Source organism: Gorilla gorilla, chromosome 19 (genome assembly GCF_029281585.2).
Source record: "Gorilla gorilla gorilla isolate KB3781 chromosome 19, NHGRI_mGorGor1-v2.1_pri, whole genome shotgun sequence".
NCBI classification, from domain to species: Eukaryota; Metazoa; Chordata; class Mammalia; order Primates; family Hominidae; genus Gorilla; species Gorilla gorilla.
In genome coordinates, this window is record NC_073243.2 from 41468722 (window position 1) to 41477189 (window position 8468).

The window sequence follows — 8468 nt, forward strand, 5'->3', positions numbered from 1 at the left end:
GCAAGACTCCGTCTCAAAAAAAAAAAAGATTTTTTCTGCTTAACAATGGTAGAACTTCTATCTAAAAACAAAGGAGTTATTTACAGATACTTGTATTTTTGTGTGCTTTATAGCCAGGAATTTTACAATTGCTGAATAGCTCAATAACAATAACAGCATTAAGGCAATCATTGCTCATAAACTTTACATAACCTCCAAATTACAACATAGTGAACCATTAATCAGCCTCTAAGATTTTAATGTTTCTTTTTCAGTTGCTTCTGTTTCCTTCTCCAAATGTAATAAGACTTTCTGTGTGACCACTTCTTTTGACTTTGGTGATATTCAAATGACAACTAGCCACTTTTGTTTTTTGGTAATTGTGAGTAATTCTGAGTTTCAACAGGGATGTTTCAAAGTGTTGTTGAATGGCCCAAGAATATCTTTGGTTTTCTGCCTCCAGCAAAGATCTTTAAAGTGTTGGCAGGAGGGGACTGCAGGGGAGAAATGTGTTATGGCATAGATTAGTGAGATTTCCCATTCATTACAGGATTTCCCATTAGTGGTGTTTCAGGCAATGTAGAATTGAAAGGTTGAACGTGATTGTTGTTTGAGGCATGTCATTAGGAACCAGGCAGGAGTTGTAAGTATGAACTCCAGTCGAGAGAATTCTGTCTTAGAATAATCCACTGTTTAAGGGAGCAGAATTTGGAGTAAAAAAATGGATGGGTTTCTATGTTGGCTGTGCCACTTATGAACTAGATAACTTTGGGCACATTGCTTAAGTGCTCTGAGCCTTCATAAAGTGGGATTAGTAATTCTCACAACCACTCTAGGAGAGTGATATCATTAGTCTCCTCTGGCATGGAGTTGTTGCGAGGATCAACAGCAGCTAGTAGCTAACACAGTTTTAAAAAATTGATTCATTCAACAAATTTTTACGAGCTTGCCACTGTGCTGGGGGCGAGACAGAGTGGTGAGCACAAAAAATAAAATCACTAACCTCATGGACCTTAGATTCTGGTTGGAGTGAGAAAAATAAACGCACATTCAAGATAATTAAAAATTGTGACTTATGCAATAAAGGAAGAAAACAAGGTGGTGTGATAGAGAATAACCAGGGAGGTCGATTTCCATCAGGTGGTCAGGGAAGGTGACATTTGAGCTAGGAACTCTCAGTTGAGGATATCTGGGATGAGCATATCAGACAGTGTCCCTGTGCTAAGTGCTTTAGTGCAGTCTCCTATTCAATTCCCCAAAACTCAATGAAGCAGAAAGAAATATCTGTGTTTTCCAAATAAGGAAAATTTTTTTTTGAGGTGGAGTCTCACTCGGTTGCCCAGGCTGGAGTGCAGTGTCGTGATCTTAGCTCACTGCAACCTCTGCCTCCCAGGTTCAAGGGATTCTCCTGCCTCAGCCTCCCAAGTAGCTGGGACTATAGGTGTGCACCACCACACCCAGCTAATTTTTGTATTTTTCACCATGTTGGCCCGGGGTTTCACTATGTTGGCCAGGCTAGTCTCGAACTCCTGACCTCAAGTGATCCATCTACCTTGGCCTCCTAAAATGCTGGGATTATAGGCGTGAGACACCATGCCTGGCCAGGAAATTTAAGTTCGAAAGATTGAATATGTTGCCCACTATCACACAAGTAATAGGTTGGCGGGGCTGAAATTAGAATTCCAAAGCTAAAATTTATGAACAGATGATACAGTTTGGATGTCTCCTTGAAATCTCATGTTGAGATGTAATTCTCAGTGTTGAAGGGGGGCCCGGTGGGAGATGTCTGGGTCAAGGGGGTGGATCCCTAATGGCTTGGTGCTGTCGTCACCATAGTAAGTGAGTTCTTATCAGATCTGCTTGTTTAAAAGTGTGGCCTTGCCCCCCTTCTCTCTCTCTTGCTCCTGCTTTTGCTGTGTGAAGTGCTTGCTCCTGCTTGCCTTCTGCCATGAGTAAAATGACCTCCCCAGAAGCTGAGCAGATGCTGGCACCATGCTTGTACAGCCTGCAGAACTATGAGTCAATTAAACCTCTTTTCTTTATGAATTACCCAGCCTCAGGTATTTCTTTATGGCAATGCAAGAAGGGCCTGATACATCAGACACTGCACATCTTAGAAGTTTATGACATGTTAGACATTGCACATCTTACAGGAAGAAAGGAAGTTACAGCCCATGCAGTCATTCCATGGATGAAAAAATAGGTCAAGAGAGCATATGTAATTTGTTAAAGGTGATGAGGACACCACAAGAAACCAGGTCTCCTGCCCTTGAGTCCAGGAGTTTTCATTGTACACCACTGTCAAACTGGTTTTCAGTAAAGGTTTTAATGACTCAGCCAGTTTCATGATTTGATTCTAGTTTCTGATGAGCAGTTGGTTGACTTTTGGACTCTTAAAGTATACAATGGTTTGTTGAATGCTAAATCAATTTGATAGGATTTGTTCTAGCACACATTTTTGTTTTTGTTCTGTTTTAAATGCAATATGCACATTAGAAGGAAATTGAATCAGTATATGTATAGGCATTTAAAGAAAGCCTTTTTGCTTGCAGACATAGCTCCCCATCACCCACCTCAATTTCTCTCCCTAAAGGTAATCATTGTTATTATTTTGTGTATATTCATTTACAAATAATCTATGAAAATGCATGCATATATGTGTACATATCCTTTCTTTTTTTTTTTTTTTGAGACGGAGTCTCGCTCTGTCGCCCAGGCTGGAGTGCAGTGGCGCGATCTCGGCTCACTGCAAGCTCCGCCTCCTGGGTTCACGCCATTCTCCTGCCTCAGCCTCCCGAGTAGCTGGGACTACAGGCTCCCGCCACAACGCCCGGCTAATTTTTAGTATTTTTAGTAGAGACGGGGTTTCACCGTGTTAGCCAGGATGGTCTCGATCTCCTGACCTCGTGATCCACCCGCCTCAGCCTCCCAAAGTGCTGGGATTACAGGCGTGAGCCACCGCGCCCGGCCATATCCTTTCTTATATAAGACACAAAATACCACATTGTACACAATGTGTACACTTGGCTTTTTTTCCTTAACATTAGATATTACAGCTCTTTCCTTGTCATTAGTATAAACTGGACTCATTCTTTTTAACGGCTACAGAGCATTTCATTGTATGAGAAAACCTAAATATATTGATCTCATTTCAGTCAATCAATACTTAGGCAGTTTCCAGTCTTTTGTGATTGCAAACATGCTGCAATGGAAGTTGTTGCAGAGATATTTTTGTGCACATATGCCAGTCTACCTGTAAGATATTCCACTTGAAGTGGAATGGCTGTGTCATATGGTTTGCATATTTTGGACTTTGATAGATGCTACCAAGTTGTCTTCCGAGGGGTTGGACATGCCCAACAAATGTGTTTAGGAGAATCATCTTCAAGCTGGGTGACTGGGTAATGAGCAGTCTCTTCCTGTGAAGCCAGCCTAAATTGATGGGGTGGGGCCTTGAGGAGAAGCCTTCAGACTTCTCTGCTTGGGGTTGCCCTGGGCATCCTGCTCTTCCCAGCACATTCACACCTGAGGCTGCAGGCACCAGAAATCCAGAGGGCAGCTGAACTCTCTCCTGGTTCATCCTCTATGCTTGATTTAGAGCTTCCCTGTGCCACTACTCTCTAAGTCCTTGGCTTACCTGGCTCCAGTTCCTGAATGTATATTTCATTTGGTTATTTCTCATGAGACATGACTTCAGGCCTTTGGAGTCTCACTGGGCCTTAGTCTGAAGAGTGTGAAGAAGAGGGGAGGAGGAGGGAGAAAGGAGGAAGGAGGAAGAGAGAGGGGGAAGCAGGGGATGGGAAGGGAAGAGAGAGAGAGAGACTGAGGATGCTAACTTCCTTGTTTCTGCTCACGCTCACACAGTGCTCTTCTGGGTTTGTTTTCTTTAGATTTTGAATCTTCGAGGAGACTTTGAACCACGAACTTCGCAGTCATTTTAATCTGTTGCCTTATGATCAGCTGTGTCACTGCTGCCTGGCTTGTTTCTTTGCTTGCTGTCATTTAAACTCATAAGGAACTAGAGTTAGAAAAGATCTGAGGGAGCATGGAATCCAGTGGCTTCCAAAATATTCTCCTTGGAGAGGGATACTGTCCCCTGGAGGTGCCCCAGGGGTTCCTGAGAGGGGACTTAGGGTCAGGATCTACAGTGGGGGGCATGGGGGGGTCAAAGCTCTGGGTACTCCATTTGCCTTAATCAGAAAGGCTACATTTTTATCTTGCTTCTATTATTGGATTTTTGTGTAATATGATATTTAAAAAGGGCCTCTGCTGCCTAAAAAAATGTTAAAAAAAAAAACAAACCACCAGTTTAGTCCAATTCCCTCTTTTATATGTCAGGAAGCTGATCCAGAATAGAGAGTTGATTTATCCAAGGTCATCTAGATATTTAAAGGATAAGGGAAGGATATAAACTCTACAGACCACCAGGTCAGGGCCTCTTCTCTGGTAGAACATGAGCCTAGTAAGAGCTGTAAATGAAGCTTAGAGCCCCTCATAAACCACTCGTATGAAGGAGAGGCCTAGCTCTCTAGTTTAAATTCAAACCAAACCTTTGTTGAAATTTCTTCGCTCCTTAAAAAAATGATTTTCACTTTTGCACTGAACCCATCTGGGAATAAATGTGTCGAAAGACTCTCAGAAAAGCTGTTCTCACCATACATATTTCTTTCCATCTAGAAATTCCAGAAGGACTTGCCATATAGTGCATCTCCGGAGAAAACTGTCAACATATATTTTCTGACTATATTCAGCTGACTTGATCCCTCTTCCCTCCAGAGAACTTGGAGAAGACTGAGAAGCACTTAGGCCTGTTCCAGAACTTCAAATCTATTTGAGGTATTGAAGTCACTAAAATGGAGGGATTCTTTGTTTGGTATTTTATTCCTAAAATCACCATTACTAAGATTGTTTGATCTGATAAATGATGCATACCTACTGCCCTATAGGACCGCAAGACCAGGGCATTTACAAATTATGCCGTGGAGAGTACATGCCAAAAAGTACATAGAGAACAAAGACACAAAAGGCAACAATGTACGTAGAAAATATAGACACAAGGGACTGCATATATTTCTGAGTCCAAACAAATGCATCTGAGAAATGGATTGGAAATGAGACATGACAAAAATTCTAGAGAATAGAAGTTTCCACCTAGAGGTTGTGTTGATGCCTGTTCCCTCTGCATAGTAGCCTTTGTCGAGGGCAAAATTTTCATAACACCTGGTTCAGATTTTCCTTTGCTTTCCTTCAGTCTCTCCTAGTTAAGCCAGTTGAACCACCTTTAAAACAAAAAGCTGGCCAGGTGCGGTGGCTCACACCTGTAATCCCAGCACTTTGGGAGGCTGAGGCGGGTGAATCACAAGGTCAAGAGATCGAGATCATCCTGGCCAGCATGGTGAAACCCTGTCTCTACTAAAAATACAAAAATTAGCCAGGTGTGGTGGCGTGCACCTGTAGTCCAAGCTACTCAGGAGGCTGAGGCAGGAGAATCACTTGAACCCGGGAGGTGGAGGTTGCAGTGAGCCGAGATCGTGCCACTGCACTCCAGCCTGGCAACAGAGTGAGACTCCGTCTGGAAAAAAAACAAAACAAAACAAAAAAAAGTCCCTCCTTGTGGTGTTTAGTTACACCCTCAAATGCTTATAGGTATTTATATCCCCCTTCAGGCATCATTTGGCATATTCTACACATTTAATTCTTCTACTTTTCCCTCATAAATGAATATTTTTGGCCCTTTGATCCTCCCTTTCCTATTCAGGGACACATGCAACCAAGCCATTGATGAGCTCAAGCCTCCTTCTCTCCAAATGATAGTGGGAGAGCAGGTACTCTGTACAGTGCTTATCCCAGTACCCGTTCACAGATTTTCTTATGACAAGACACAGAGGAAGCTGGTTTTGAAAGTTATTTGCATGGAGTAATGAGAGATTTGCATTGGGAAGCAAGGAGTGACAGAAATTTGTATCAAAGGCTTGGCTTCTCATATGGAGTCTTCTGGAATTTCCTTGCCCTGGAATCCCCCCCTCTTCCAAATAGGACAGGATAAATAGATCCGGCATATCACACTGCCATGCTCGGTGACCCTGGCTGCTTTCATTTGATAACTTAGATCTTGGAAGTATGGTGGGATTTGGTTTTGGTCACTGCTCGGAACCTGGCTTGATCTTCCTCCTTCACAAGAGCATCAGGAGGCCTAGGGAATCCATCCTGGGGAAGGGCGTTCAAGGTCCACTGTGATGATTCTGCTTTGGATCTGGTCTTTCAAATGTATGTGTTTGCTTGAACAACCATACTTCTCTCTCATTGCTGTGGCTGTATTAACTGTGTTTCCAGAAGTATGCTGTATTAGTCCGTTTTCACGCTGCTGATAAAGACATACCTGAAACTGGGTAATTTACAAAGAAAAAGAGGTTTAATGGACTCACAGCTCCACGTGGCTGGGGAGGCCTCATAATCATGGTGGAAGGCGAAAGGCACATCTTACATGGCAGCAGACAAGAGAGAATGAGAGCCAAGCAAAAGGGTTTTCCCCTTATAAAACCATCATATCTCATGAGACTTATTCACTACCACGAAAACAGTATGGGGGAAACTGCCCCCGTGATTCAATTATCTCCCACTGGGTCCCTCCCACAATATGCAGGCATTATGGGAGCTACAATCCAAGATAAGATTTGGGTGGGGACACAGCCAAACCATATCACATGCTGTCTTTTATGGGGAGTAGTGGAGCACAGATACTGGGTCTGTAATTCAGGAACTTGTGCTGGAGCATTAGGATAGATTATAAATGCAGTTTTACCACCTAATTACATGGAGGATTTTACCATGTTAGAAGTCCTGAAGTGTACAGGCAAGTGATGCTCATCGCTGGAATAGCAGTGGGCACTTTACCTGGGTCTCTGGGCTGAGATACTGAGATCAGCACATGGAGAAAGCACTCAGTGTGCCGATTAGATAAATGAGTGGGACAATATTTCCTTTCCCTTCTATTGTCAAATGTTGTTATCAAGCAAAGACTGGACTAAGGTTAAGGGGAAGAATTCAGAGTAGAAGAAAGAATGACATGAAAGACAGAAGCAAAGAAATAGACTCAGGAATCAGAATCTCTTATCAGCCAGATATAGAACCCAAATACCTTTTAACTCTAGAGATTTGTTTCTTATGGGATGTTGCCTGTATATTTTTCTTGTCTACTTTTTAGGGATTGACTTGAGGCCAGGGCCCTTGAAGGACAATATGGAGAAGTCCTGGGCCATGGTGGGCTTTTCTGCTAGCCGGGATGTCTAATATGATGAAAGGTCTATTTAGCCAACATAGCCGTGGTTTCCTCACTGTATTCATTCATTCCATAAATTTGTGTGCAATGTGTGTAAATATACTTTGTGTCACTGTTGTGTAGCTAATATACCTATCTCTTCCCTTTAGTTCTAGTCACAGCTTCTCCCTTTTACTCTTTTCAGCATTCATTCACTTACTCATTCTTTCACCATCTATTCCATCATTCAACAAATATTTACTAGACTTTTAATATATGCATGGAGTATATTCTAACAGAGAAAGTGTGCACCATAGGCCAGTCTCTATGCCCTTCAAACTCCAGAGAACACAGGCCAAGCTCTCACATGGTTCCCTTCAAGCCTCTTCTGTTGGGATAGGTGGGTGTTGGAAATGCACAAGGCACTGATAACTCTCTCCAAAGAAATCCTCTCTCCTGACCCCCCAGCTTGAGCTTTTTTTTTTATGGACTAGAGGTAGGTTTAGGGCCCTATCCACATCCCCACTTACATGTAAGTTTTGCAAGGATGGTCCAGCATTTTTAAAACTATGGCTTTATTTCTTTGAGGTCTTCTACTAAAAGTCTGAGGCCATCGGAAGAAAGCAAGATTTACATTTAAATCTGACTATAATTTTATGCCCTGCTATGTGAGTATATGGTGCTAGAGAGGTCAGAGGTAGCTCTAGGAGAGATAGATAGATAGATAGATGATAGATAGATAGCTAGCTAGATAGATAGATAGATAGATAGATGGACAGAGACAGACACAGAGACAGGGGTGGGGGGAGGAGAAAGGAGGGAGAGAGGATGAATGAGGACAAGAGGGCAGAGGTGAGAGTCTCAGTCACAAGTGCAACCAAATCTGAAATAAAACCAGATGTTCTTTGATCACCCCTTGGCTATCTTTTCTCTACATTCTTTTTCTTGCCTTTTCCCTTGTCTTCTTCCAACTGGGTCAAGTAAATCCTACCTCTCCCAGTCCATGTATGTTTCGTTGACCGTCTCGCCAGGGTCTTCCATGTGACTTTCAGGGCACGAGCTCCTCTTCTGCAGACCCTCCAGGCCTGTGCTCCCCAGGACAGTGGGCACAGCGGGAGGCTGTGCACGCCAGGCCGCAATGCTTACCCTGTGCCCTGTAGCTTCTCAGGTGAATTAGTTACTATTTCTGACTCTCTGTGTTCTCATTCATAATGATGGTGGTGATAGAAAG

At 42.9% G+C, this 8468-nt stretch overlaps 1 long non-coding RNA gene across 1 annotated transcript in view; it reads left to right on the plus strand.

Moving 5' to 3' along the window:
* LOC129527975 (uncharacterized) overlaps nucleotides 1-4801 on the plus strand; it is a 269859-nt gene extending 265058 nt beyond the window's left edge. Inside the window, exon 5 of the long non-coding RNA XR_010131755.1 lies at nucleotides 4657-4801. This is a non-coding gene — a long non-coding RNA (uncharacterized lncRNA). The remainder of the gene's footprint in view (nucleotides 1-4656) is intronic.
* The last annotated feature ends 3667 nt before the right edge of the window (nucleotides 4802-8468 follow it).